Genomic DNA, 14,209 nt, shown 5'->3' with positions numbered 1-14,209 from the left:
TATCCGCTATGCCTTCCGTACCTTAGACGCTCTCACGATGTAGATGTGGTGGCTCTTAATGTTGCTTCCTGATTTCGCCTATTCAAACACTTTTCTGTGCTGCAAAGCTGTCTTCAACAAAATTAAAATTTATATCCAAGCCTCAGAAACTTGTACCAGCTCCCCATTGCCCTTATCAATGCATTCACACCCCTTCTCTTTTGGCCTCTCAAGATAAACAACTCCTTACTACTGTGAATTAAAAATCTTAAGGCTCCTCCTGGCTACTGACTGAATGGTCTCCCTTGGCTAAGAGGATACCCTAAAACTGAATTGCCTGCCATGAGGGAGGTCAGACATTCCTCATCATGGCCCCCTTTGCTTCTTGGAAATATCCCTTGTAACTCATTAACAGGCCTAAGGCTATTCATGACAAACCTGCAAGTCCTCAATTTACACAATAAATATATGTCTGGTAGCTTGTCTCTGTTTAACAGACTTCCCTGAAAACATTCCAAGCCTTGAAACAGAAGCTTCATTTTTTAACCAAATACAAGTCAGAGTCTTTAAACCCACCTATAACCTGTAAGCCCCCCACTTCAAGATGGCGCACCTTTTCCAGCCAAACCAATGTATGCCTTCCATGTACTTATTTATGACTTTACCTGTAATCTCCATCTCTGTGAAACGTATAAAACCAAACTGTAACCGAACCATAGCGAGTCCACTTGCTCATGATTTCTTGGGTGTGGCTTTGCATCATGGTCCTCCAATGTGGCTCAGAATATACCTCTTAAAATTATTTTACAGTTTGGCTGCTTTTCCATTGACACTACCTGTGGTAGGCAGAATAATGGCCCCTCAAAGATGTCTACAGCCTAAACACCTGACACCTATGATTATGTTAAGTTGCATAGCAAAGGGGAATTAAGGTTGCTAATTATCTGATTTTAAATTAGATTATCCTAGATGATTGCATTGAGCCCAATGTAACCACAAGGGCTTTTAAAACTGGAAGAATGGACAAAAGAAAGTCAAGAGGGAGGTGTGACTATGAAGAATGATTAGACAGATGCAACGTTGCTGGCTTTGAAGACAGAGGCAGGGAGCCTCCAACCAACCTTGTGGGTGACTTCTAGAAGCTGGAAACAACAAGGAAAATGATTCCACCCCTGCCCCCCCCCCCGCCCCATCCTTTCTAATGGAACTCAGCCCTACCTGCACCTTGATTTTATCCCAGTGAGTCCTGTGTTGGACTTCTGACCTATAGAACTGTAAGATAATAAATTTGTGTAGTTTTAAGTTTGTAGTAATTTGTTACCACAGCAATAGGAAAATAATTCACAATCTTTCAAACATCTTTTATTTTATCTGAGCACTCTGCTAAAACTATGACCTTTCATGTCTTCAGTGCTGTTGTTCACGCTTCAGCTTGGAATAATCTATTCTTTTCAAAGTCCTCATCTTTCAAGGTTCAGCCTAAATAATATCTTTACCTTAAAATCATTGAAGATCCCACTTCTTTCATTCAGAAGTTACAGTAATAACCTTTTTCAACTACAAAGCATCCTGCTAGTTAGCACTTAATCCATTCTTGTATTAGTTATTCCCCTTGTCTTTCTCGATTACATTGTAAACTCCAAACAGAAACTCTTATTCACAGAGAACCATAATAGGTTCTCTCTCAATAAATATTGGGTGAATGAATGAAGTATTGATTCTCTAGCCACCCAGTTCCAAATATGTATAATCTCCAAAGTCTGAATCACACAATATGGCACCTGATAAACTGCCTGGTAACCTGTAACTACAAGACCAGCTCAAACTGATTAACCATGGCTTAAGTACCTAACACATGGCGCAGAGCCAAAATCCCAAGTCATGTTGCCCAGGTATGCGCAGAGAGAAAAAGCTTTAACCTCCTAATTGCTAATACCACCAGCCTGGCAGACCAGCTGCATTTTCATCACCTGAGACTAGTTAGAAATGCCATAAAAGCTTGACCCACCCCCAGATGAGGAAGAAAGATTTCAGTGTTGCTTCCTGTCTCCTGGTCAGTCAACTCACAATAAAGCTTTTTCTTTTTTCAAAAGCTAGTGCCTCAGTATTGGCTTCTCTGCATGTCGGGCATTGAGCCCGTTGCTTGGTAACCACCTTACTTGGTTGCTAGTGTTAGCTTCCAACTACGTAGTAAGACTCTTTAGACCCACGTCCTGTGGGTTGTCTGTACTTCTTCATCTCTTAGCACGGCATTAAGCATATTACATGGATTTAAAAATACCTGGTTCCTCAAATTTGATGAATGAAATTAAACTGCTACACCCTGCCTATTTTTATCATCTTCCCCATTTTGTTTTAAGGAAAAATTCATGTTAGAAATTTGATGTTCTTTTTCAGCACTAACTTTACTTAATGTGACAAAAACTAATCAGCTAAATAGACAAGGAGGACTTTCTACCAGACCCATCTTGCTTTTATCTTTCTCCCTTTTCTTCTTTACCCCCACAGATTTCAGCTCAATGCATCAGTGCTTGTGGGAGTGCCCTCTGTGTTCCAGTCTCCATTAAATGGCTACTTTGCACCTAACATAACATTGTATGTGACAGAGCTCATAAACAAGATGTTGGAATTTGATCTCAAGAAAGCAAACACAGTTTGTTGAGTTTTATGTCTTTCAAAATGTCTTTCATCTCCCCCATTCTCTTTTATGCACCAAAGTTAGAATCCACTCCAAACATCTGAATACCTAGGACAGAACTAGGCACGGTAGGAGGTAAAAAAAAAAAATCCCAATTCCTGTTCACCAAGAATGTATATTCTATCATTTATACACAGCAGAATTAGTGAACATGACAATAAAAAAGTGCTCAATTATGTGGAACAGACCTAGAGGAATGAAAAGGACATGATGCCATATTTCCTATGGCTACTATAACAAATTACTACAAACCTAGTAGCCTAAAACAACACAATTTTATTATCTTAATAAAATCTTAGAGCTTAGAAGTCTGAAATTGTGCTCAATGGGCTGTAATCAGGGTGTCAGCAGAGCTGCTTATTTGTGGAAGTTCTAGGGAAGAATCTGCTTCCCAAGAATTTGCCTTTCCCAGCTTCCAGAGGTTGCAGCTTTCCTTGCTCATGGCCCCACATCACATGGCCTTTTCTCCCCCTGCTTCCATTGTCACATCACTTCCCTCCCACTCTGATCCTCCTGCCTGCCTTATATAAGAAGCCTTGTGATTACATTAAACCCACTTGAATAATCCAGGATAATCTCCCCATCTCAAGGCCCTTAATTTAATCACATCTGCAAAGTTTCTTTTGCAATTTAAAAGTAGCATTCATTGATTCCAAGGACCTGAACGTGGTCATCTCTGGGGGGGAGGCCATTATTCAACCTATCTCAGATAATTGTGTGGTGCACAATTAGGAAGTAACTAGAGAAAGTTTTAAAACTTAATAGAGGATATGGGACTTAAGCCATACCTTGAAGGACAGGTAAAATGTAATCTGTAAGAGTAAAACTAGTAAAAGTCTTCCAGGCAGGAAAAAACACTGTGAGTAGCAAAAATATATTTCAGATTCAAGGGCATCAGGCACTAACTGTGCTGAGTAACACAGATTAAATGGTTAGTAGAAGAATCTAATGGAGAAAGGTATTACATAGTCTGTTAGACTAAAAGAATTTAAGAAGACAAAAGATAACACAGAATGTAGTCATACAGTTGTAATAAGTTAGTTCAAAGAAACCCTACCTAGAAAGAGTTAAATACTGTGGATAGATAGATAGATAGAGAGATATTCATAGCAAAATAAATGCCATTCAATTTCAAGGACTTTGAAATCTGAAAGAGGAAGAGCAAATATAATGTAATAAATACATCAAAACTGCTATTCCGCTTTTCATTTTTGCTGTTTTCTTTAAATTTTCCTATATCCTTTATTTTTTCTAGCCTAATGGAAGAAGATAGGTAAGAGATTCAAGTAAAGAAAAAAAGCATTATTCCATGAATATTTTCTATTCCTTTTATGGATCAGATGTCCTATATTTAGAATGTGCTAAGATTTGGTAAAAGTCTACTCTGTTTAACCTACTTCTCTCACAGGCATTCATTTCTATCCTCCCCTTTATCTTGCTCTCTCCATCCTTTTCCAAGAAAAAGAGAAAGAATTGAGAGGGGGACAAAGTACTTGAGTGAGAAAGATGTAAGGACTAAGGATGCAGAGAAAAGGGATGGGAAAGAGGAATATATATAGGAGAAGGATATAACAGCCCATGACCTTATACTTCCAGTGTATTAATATATTGAAAATATGAACACATTCATATAGGGTGACACTTTTGCAAAATAATTAAAAGGAAGGAGGGGAATTGTGGGTATAAAATCAAGGAAATTAAGGCATTAAAGAAAAAGTTATCATTTTGCCTATGGTTAACCAATCTGAAAAGATAACATTTTCTCAAGCAATTTTAAGTACTTTTCTCTTGTATTTGCATGAGAAATATTCTCTCACATTAGCAAAGTACTAAAATACTTCCACCCACTACAACTCTGCTACACTTTCCATATTCCTTCCTTGAATTATGTAACAGACATATTTTTACATGGATTATTTCACCAACACCTCCTGCTAACCCTGCCACCAAAAAGTTTTGTAAAATACATGTGGAAGTCAAAAGCAATGGCTTCTGAAATTTTTAGAAAATTAACACAATTACTAGAGATTTTTTATATAAGAAAATACAAGGCAAGTTTTATTCAAATTTCTGTTTTCAAATAAACATTAACTTTTTAAAATGAGAGATATAAGTTCAACTTCCCTTATCTCTTTTATTTATGTTATTCAAGGGTCACTAGAGGCATGGTATCAGTCAGGGCAGGCTAGGCTCTGCTGCAGTAACAATCATCACATCTCAGGGCCTAAGACACTCACACATGTCCATTTTGTGAAGGTGTCTGCTCCAGAGAGTCTTCACTCAGAGACCCAGGCTGACAGCCTTTACCATAAGGATCAGCCTCGGTCATTGCTATGGGAAGAAGAAACATGGCAAAGTGCACACTAACTCTTGAAGACTTTCACACACGCACACTCCCAGGTGACATATATCATATTTCATTGTCCACAGCTTGCCCACATGGCCACACCCAGCCATCAAAGGGGCAGGGAAGTGTTACGCTAGCATGTGCTTGGAGAGAGGGAGAACCAGAATGTGAACAGCATTGATGACTATCACAGGTGCCTGTGAGTAGAGTATTTATTCTTGAGGCAATATGAGAAAAAGCAGGTGATAGAATTTTTTAATAGACTTTATTTTTAGAACGGTTTTGGGTTCACAGCAAAATTGAGCAAAAAATACAGAGAGTTCCTCTCCACCCTCCTATCCCCACACACCCACACCTCCCTCACTATCAACATCCCGCCCCAGAGTGATACATTTGTTACAGTCCATGAACCTATGTTAATACGCTGTTATTACCCAAAGTCCATAGTTTATATTAGGGTTCACTCTTAATATTGTACATTCGATGGGTTTTGACAAATGTGTAGTGGCATATATCCAGCATTATAGTATCATACAGCTGTGGTCCCCAGCCCCTGGGCCACGGAGTGGTACTGGTCCATGGCCTGTTAGGAACTGGGCAGTACAACAGGAGATGAGCAGCAAGTGAGCAAACTTCATCTGTATTTACAGCCAATCCCCATCCCCCGAACTCCCCACAGCCCTGTCTGTGGAAAAATTGTCTTCCAGGAAACTGGTCCCTGGTGACAAAAAGCTTAGAGACCACTGTTATACAGAATAGTTCTACTTCCCTAAAAATCATCTGTGCTCCACCTATTCATCCCTGTCTCCCCCAACCTCTGGCAACCACTGATCTTTTCACTGTCTCCATTGTTATGCCTTTTCCAGACTGTCATATTATTGGAATCATACAGTATGTGGCCTTTTCAGACTGGCTTCTTTCACTTAGTAATATGCATTTAAGTTTCCTTCATGTCTTTTCATGGCTTAATAGCTCATTCCTTTTTAGCATTGAATAATGTCCCATTACATAGACATACCACGGTTTATACATCCATCTACTGAAAGACATCTTGGTTGCTCCCAAATTTTGACAATTATGAATAAAGCTGCTGATATAATTTGGACATTTGTCCCCTCCAAATCTCATGTTGAAATTTGATCCCCACTGTTGGAGGTGGGGCCTGGTGGGAAGTATTTGGGTCATGAGGGAGGATCCCATGTGGATGACTTGGTGCCACCCTCACTATTGAGTGAGTTCTTGCTATATTATTTCCCAAGAGATCTAATTGTTAAAAAGAATCTGGCACCTTCCTTCTCTCTCTCTCTTCCTTCCTTCCTCTCACCATGTAATGCCTGTTCTACTTCACCTTCTGCCATGAATGGAAATTTCCTGAGACCCTCACCAGGAGCAAATGCCAGTGTCATGCTTTTTGTACAGCCTATAGAACCAAGAGCAAAATAAACCTCTTTTCTTCATAAATTTCTCAGCCTCAGGTATTCCTTTATAGCAATGCTGTACAAAGACAGCTGCTATAAACACCATGTGCAAGTTTTTGTGTACATATAAGTTTTCACATCAGTTGGGTAAATACTAAGGAGTGATTTCTCTGAATCATAGGGTAAGAGTTTGTTTAGTCTTAAAAGAAACTGTCAAACTGTTTTCCAAAGTGGCTATAACATTTTGCACTCCAACCAGCAGTGAATGAGGGTTCCTGTTATTCCACATCTTCACCAACATTAAATGTTGTCAGTGTTTTGTTTTGTTTTTTGAGACAGAGTCTCACTTTGTTGCCCAGACCAGAGTGAGTGCCATGGCGTCAGCCTAGCTCACATCAACCTCAAACTCCTGGGCTTAAGCAATCCTCCTGCCTCAGCCTCCTGAGTAGCTGGGACTACAGGCATATGCCACCATGCCCGGCTAATTTTTTTCTATATATATTAGTTGGCCAATTAATTTCTTTCTATTTATAGTAGAGACGGAGTCTCGCTCTTACTCAGGTTGGTTTCAAACTCCTGAGCTCAAACGATCTGCCCACCTCGGCCTCCCATAGAGCTAGGATTACAGGTGTGAGCCACCGCACCCGGCCACAGTGTTTTGGATTTTGCCTATCAGTATGTAGTGGTATTTCATTGTTGTTGTAATTTGCAATTCCCTACTGGCGTATGATGTTGAGCATCTTTTCATGTGCATATTTGTTATCTATATATCTTCTTTGGCTCTTTTGCCCATTTTTCAATCAGGTGGTTTGTTTGCTTATTGTTGAATTTTAAGTGTTCTTTGTATATTTTGGATAACAATCCTTTATTAGACATATGTTTTGCAAATATTTTCTTCCAGTCTGTGGTTTGTCTTCCCACTCTCTTGATAGAATTTTTAAAATGAAAATTTGAAGGAAATCTAGGACAATATGTCTCTGAAAAGAGGACAGATTCTCAAATCTCCCACAAAAGTGCCTGATGAGTTTTGACATTAGTAGTTAGGGGAATCTTTCTGAAGTATACAGCAGTAGAAATAGCAAAGGGTTCAAAGTCAAAAGGTCTATTTCAAGCCCAACTAAGGTAACCATTAGCTGTACTAATTAGAATTCTTTGGTTGCAGGAGGAGAAACCCAGACCTGCCTAAGCAAAACAAGGAATTTACTGATGCACTTGAAGTCTAGGAGGTTATCTGGCTTCAAGGATTTCTAAATCCATTTCCTCAACTGAAATCAGGGCTCTCTCCCTCTCTCTCCCTTCAGTTCTCCACGCTGCTCTCCTCTGTATAGCATTGGCTCCTGCGGTTCTCTCAGTGTGGTAGGAAATGCTCCAGGGTTTCATGGTCCTTATAGCTAGCTCCCAAGTGAGGCCACTCACTCCCACTATTCATTAATTTCAATCCCTTCAAAAAAATCAAATTATCAGATCACATGCCCACCCATACACCAATCTCTGCATCTGGGGGAATATAATGAATCCTGATGGGTCGGTGTCGGTCACATTTAACAAAGAGAGAGAGGCAAGAGCTCCTGATTGACGGTCCTGCTAGGAGCTACAGAAAGGCAAGGGGCAGTTCCTTTAAGGAAAATCAGAGTCCTGTTACCAAAAGGAGGAAGGAAATTGGCTCAACCAAAACAACTGATGTCAACTATTATATATTACTTATGAGATTTTAGTCAAGTCACTTACTCTCTGAGCCTACTGATTTTTTTCATCAGTAAAAGAGACAAGGCAATGATAATACCAGACCCATTATTTGACATAGTTCTTGTGAGAATCAAGCACCCAAAATATGAAACAGATCTGTAAACCATAGACACTATTGCAAATAATAGCAGCCCCTAACTGAGCACTTATATACCAAAAGAAATTTTTTTCCCTTATTAGTGCATTGGTTACATATATTCACTAACCTTAATGTGATTTATTTTTTTATTTTTTTATTTTCTTATTGAGGTAAAATATACATATATAATTTACCATCTTGGCTGGGCACAGTGGCTCACACCTATAATCCTGGAGCTTTGGGAGGTTGAGTGGGGAGGATCACTTAAGGCCAGGAGTTAGAGACCAGCCTGGGCAATATAGCAAGACTCCATCTCCTCAGAAACAAAAATAAAAAGTAAATAAAAGGATTAAACTTTCCATTTTCAAAAGGCAGAGGTTGGCAGGATGCATTTTAAAAAATAATTTACCACCTTTACCATTTTTAAGTGGTAATAAATACATTTATATTCTTATATTCTTTTCATTTTTTTTCCTTCTCCTTGTCTCTCTCTTTCCTAGACTAATTTTTTGTTGTTGTTGTTGAGACAGGATCTCATGCTGTCACCCAGGCTGAAGTGTAGTGGCACAATCATAGTTCACTGTAATCTTAAACTCCTGGGCTCAAGCAAACCTCCTGCCTCAACCTCCCAAATAGCTGGGACTACAGGCATGTACCACCCTGCCTGGCTAATTTTTTTTTAATTTTTTTGTAGAGACAGCATGGGGGTCCGTGAGGTGGGGTGAGGAGGAGTGCATTGCTACATTGCCCAGGCTGGCCTTAAACTCCTGGCCTCAAGTGATCCTCCCCACTCAACCTCCCAAAGCGCTGGGATTACAGGAATGAGCCACCATTCCCAGCCCAGCCTGATTTCTTAAATAAACTGTAGGTTTCCTAAGTAACCTTTCAGCCTTAATTTGGTTTCTTAAGTAGACATTCCTGTTGGAACAAGAGAGACTAAATGATTTAAATAGATATCAGGGGGCTTGGCAATTCTATGTTTTATTACAAATTCACTTATTTTGTACAAATCAATCTCATACAATAAGCTAGTTTTTTATGGGTAAATCTCCACTGGCTAAGCTGGCAACTGAAATTCCAAACCTCCAAAGTTTGAAGATCAACAGAGGATAGAGAACATTACCAACACCAGGGCTTTTCTTAACATTAATAGCACTTTCAATGTTGTGCTTCTATTGGTGGGCAGGCTATCTTCTTTCTTCTTTTTAGTATTATGATATCTGACAGTAAATGAATATTCATAATATTTAATGTTAATCATTTGAAATACTATCAGTGTTTTTGAACTATTAGTAAAACTATTGGCAAATGTTTATTCATTCAAAGGATTTTAAATATTTTCCATAAGACAGTGATTCTTCTACTTTGGAGTTTCACAAAACTCATTTATTAATCTTACCTGTAGCTATCAAAGTAGCCACCAACCGTTATAGTTTTAATCTCTTTCTATGCTATACAGAAAGTGTGATTTTAGTGATTTTTAAGGCATTATGCATTATCCTTTTACTCAGCTTTCCTTTTAGGATAGAATTGTTTAAATTAGCTAAGAGTTATTTAAATTACCTAGGATATATTAATAGTGCTTCATTTAAAATTGCCAAAAGTGTACTTGCAATGGCTTTTACAAAATAGCCCTCTTTTTTTACTTAAAATGTTCTTTTCAAAGTGTTTCAGTTACTAAATATGAATTATTTCCAAAGATGCTCTAGACCAAACGGTGAGATGATGTACAAAAATTCAATTTATTTATAATGTGATGAGGTCAATAATGCAAAGAGGTCAGAGTCTCCATTTCCTTTTTCAATTTAAAAATGCCAGTGGATCCAGTACTTTCTAAATTATTGCCTTCGTCTTTGGCCTTCCTGTAAATTTCTTGTCAACATCCTTTGAATTCATTTATGAAAGTGCTGTCTTTAAAATTAATTATTCACTTACCTTCATCTTAAAGTATTTTTTCTAAACTGCTTATTTCATTTCCTAGACAAAAGTACATTTAAAGGCATTAGTTTTTGTTCACAGCTAAAGATTTTAGAATGTCATTTTTCTTTTTTAGGTTTCAGAAAAAAAATCTCTATTATGTGTTCCCAGGGGGAAGATAGGCTTTAATTTAATTTACTTAATTAAGAGATAAATATAGTCTATGTCTCATCATAAACTTAGTAGAACTAATCCCTTAATGTCAATGACTATTGCAGGATTTGCCAATCCTGATTGCCCTCAGTTCTAGCCTCCCCTGCTTTGCTCCATGTCACAATGCTTTGCTTTGCTTTGTTCCCTGGTCCCTGTGACAGCTGGCTTCCAGCTCTATTTGGCCAATGGGAGGCACTGGTAAAGACGGAAGGCTGGGAGATTAGAAGGGGGAGTAAAGGAGAAATCAGGATATTTCTCCCTCCCTCCTTTTTGCCTTAGGAGGCAACTGGAGTGATGACCGCCTCTGGCCCCAGCTCCTCACTGGAGAGTCCCACCATGATTCAGCTTTGCCCTGTCTATCAGCCAGAGTCCAATCAAGAGAGAGAATCACTATAGTAACTCAAACAGGGAAAGTTTAATATAAAAAAATTATTCACTATTACAGCCATTGGAGTTATGCAGGATTGGCCAGAAAAAAAAAAATAAAGAGAATTCTAAAGAACACAAGAATAGCAGACATAAGAAGCAGTCACGTTGCTGGGACTGAGATAGAGCAGCCAAGATCCTCTCCAAGACTAAGATCCAGATCTTGCTGGAAATGGAATAGCCATGGCTCACTGGGTAGTGCAGTCTGCTGAGGTGCTATGCCAGCAGCCCTTGCTGGGGTACTGAAGGAAGCCGTCTACAGAGAGATGCCAAACCCTGCAGCTCATTGCAAAGCTACCCTAAGGGATGACGGGGAAACCGCCCACAGGGATGTACTGTGTGCAGCTAGCGAGGGAATACTGCAGAAGCTGCATGCAATGCAGGAGCTGGGCACGACAGGAGTCAAGCGTGTTTCAGGAGCTTGGCATAGCAGAAGGTGCACTGGTGAGAAGAGCACGTGGGAATCGGGAAGAGAGGGGATAAAAACACCCTTCCTATGGCAATGTCTTGCCACCTCCCTCTATCGGCAAAGCTTAATATGACAACTGACAAAAGAGAAACATTTGCAGAGCCTTTGCATTAGTTTGCTATTGCTGTGTAACATATTACCACAAACTTATTATCTCACAGCTTCTGTGGCTTAGGAGTCTGGCACGTTTTTCCTGAGTGCTCTGCTCGAGGTCTCACAAGGCTGAAATCAAAGTGTCAGCTGGCTACATCCTCATGTGAAGGATCAACTGCAAAGTGATCTACTTCCAAGATCATTGGCAGAACGCAGTTCCTTGCAGGTATATGATTTATGTCCTCGTTTTCTTGCTGGCTGATGACTAGGGACCACTGTCAAAAATTAGAGGCCATTCTTGCCATGTGACCCCCTCCAGAGCCACTCTTAACTTTGAATCTTCTCTCTCAGGAAGAGTACAGTCCCTTTTAGGAGAGTACCTGATTAGGTCAGACCCACCCATGAAAACCATTGTTTTTTGTTGTTGTTGAGACAGAGTCTAACTCTGTTGCCTGGGCTAGAGTGCCGTGGCATCAGCCTAGCTCACAGCAACCTCCAACTCCTGGGCTCAAGCAATCCTCCTGCCTCAGCCTCCCAAGTAGCTGGGACTACAGGCATGTGCCACCATGCCTGGCTAATTTTTTTCTATGTATTTTTAGTTGGCCAATGAATTTCTTTCTATTTTTAGTAGAGACGGGTCTTGCTCTTGCTCAGGCTGGTCTCAAACTCCTGGCCTTGAGCAATCCTCCCTCCTCGGCCTCCCAGAGTACCAGCATTACAAGCATGAGCCACTGCACCCGGCCAAAACCATCCTTTTGATTAACTCAAAGTCAACTGATTTGGCATCTCAATTACTTCTTCCCCCTTGTCCTCTGATGTAACCTGATCACAGGAGCAAAATCTATCATATTCACAATCTCACCTACACTCAGGAAAAAGGGATTACACAGGACCTATTCACCAGGAGGTGAGAATCTTGGGAGGCCACCTTAGAATTTTGCCTATGTGCAATAAAGAATGGATTTGGAGTGGAGGGGCAATAAAGTGACAACTGGCACACCACATAACCCCAACCCCTGGGTTCCAGGAACACCACCTCTCCTCCAGCCTGTCATTGTTAATCTCTGGATCGCCTCACCACTGCGTGATCACTTTTTAGTTCTTCCATCACCTATGTGTAACAATTCCCTATCATAAAGTTTTTTTCTTTCAAATACTCAGAATAATTTCTGTCTTTCTAGTTAGAACCTTATTAAGACAAAGCTTTGCTGATATCTTTTCACCCAGGTAACATTACCTAAAACCATAAAAGTGGCCATGTTTGTAAATGTAACTGGTATCTGGACTACCCACTTGTACAGTGGACTTGTGCCCTCTGACCCTGCTTGTAACCAATCCAGATGCAGCACTTCCAAATGGCAATGGTTTGCTATTAAGCCTGCCTGACCTTATGACTTGGTGGTTCTTACAGAAGCCAGAAGCCAGCTCATAATGGGCACTTCTGGCCACATGGATACATGATATCTGTCACACAAGCAGATGCTCTATTTCTATCAAGGTCCAGTAGCACACCAGGAGCTGATATTTTTAAAGGTCTATAAATTTTGTGCAGATAGTGGGCCTTGTTCCAGATCCTAGGGTCTATGTGGTGGTTCTCCTACAGGGGCTTGCCATAAACTGCACAAGGCATCCTTTCCCACCACTGATACCTTCAACATCACAGGGTCTTCTGGATCTTCAGGCCCAAACAACAGCGCTGCCGCACCATGGGCTGGACCTGCTGCAGACCCATGCCCTGCTCTGGGAAGCCTTCCCTGCTACTCAGTGAATGAGCTGGAGTGTGGTATATGCTGCCTCCAGAGCCCAAAAAGTTCTACCAGGTATTCTCCTTCTTTCCTAGTGATGGGAGATACAAAGTCAGTAATGTGTCCTTTACTTTAGAGGGGATGTCCTGGCATGCCCACCACTAGACCTCTGACAACTTCACTGACGTCATGGGACACTGACTGTTCACAGGGTTAATCTCCCACCCTCTGGAGCACAAGTGTTTTTCCAAGGCCATGCTGGAGACTTCTTTCTCATCCAGTCTAATGAAGTCATAATTACAATAGACCAATGTGATGTTCTGCATTTCCAGGTAGGTGATCCAGGTGCCTTTCTATTATATTATGTGAAAGGATGGAAAAATTAACATAGCCCTAGGGCAAGAACATAAATTTATACTTATTTTGTCCATGCCCACATGAATGCAAACTGATTCTTACTCCCCTTTCTTACCGGGATGGAAAACAATGCATGTATCAGGTCAACAGTCTGTACCCGAGGCCATGATAATCTTGTCTGGCAAGGATACGTCTGGCACAGCAGACTTCATCCACTGGGCTCCGGATCCGAAAACTGGCTCAGATGCAGAAACTGGGCAAGGACCCATAACTTTTTATTTGGACAGATGCCCTCAGCTTCCTGCTCATTCATTCTGGATTTCTTTTCATTTTACAGATTGAGCAATAGTCAAAACTGGCGCTGGCGGTCCATCTATATTGTTCCTTAACCCATTATGTCTTAACCATCTCCATAGCCCTGTATGTGACAGACTTCTCTGGAGAAAACCCTATTCTTCCTTCTTACTATGATAATTGCACTCATTTAACATCTGATGGTTTAAGTGCTACTACCTGACCTCTATGACTTTAGGATCCTATCATCCGCATGCCTATCATGGAACCTAGTTTTGTAACAGCTTATCTTACATCTGTGGCCCTGGCCTATGGAAGGGAGTCACCATTGAGTTTCTCAATGGCTCTGGTGCCCCTTTACCAGCACATTCCTTGTCACTTTAATAAATGGAGTATCATCTGGGTTCTTCTGCAGAACATAGTCAGCA

Source organism: Microcebus murinus, chromosome 6 (genome assembly GCF_040939455.1).
Source record: "Microcebus murinus isolate Inina chromosome 6, M.murinus_Inina_mat1.0, whole genome shotgun sequence".
Classification (NCBI taxonomy): domain Eukaryota; kingdom Metazoa; phylum Chordata; class Mammalia; order Primates; family Cheirogaleidae; genus Microcebus; species Microcebus murinus.
This window is presented reverse-complemented; position numbering follows the sequence as displayed.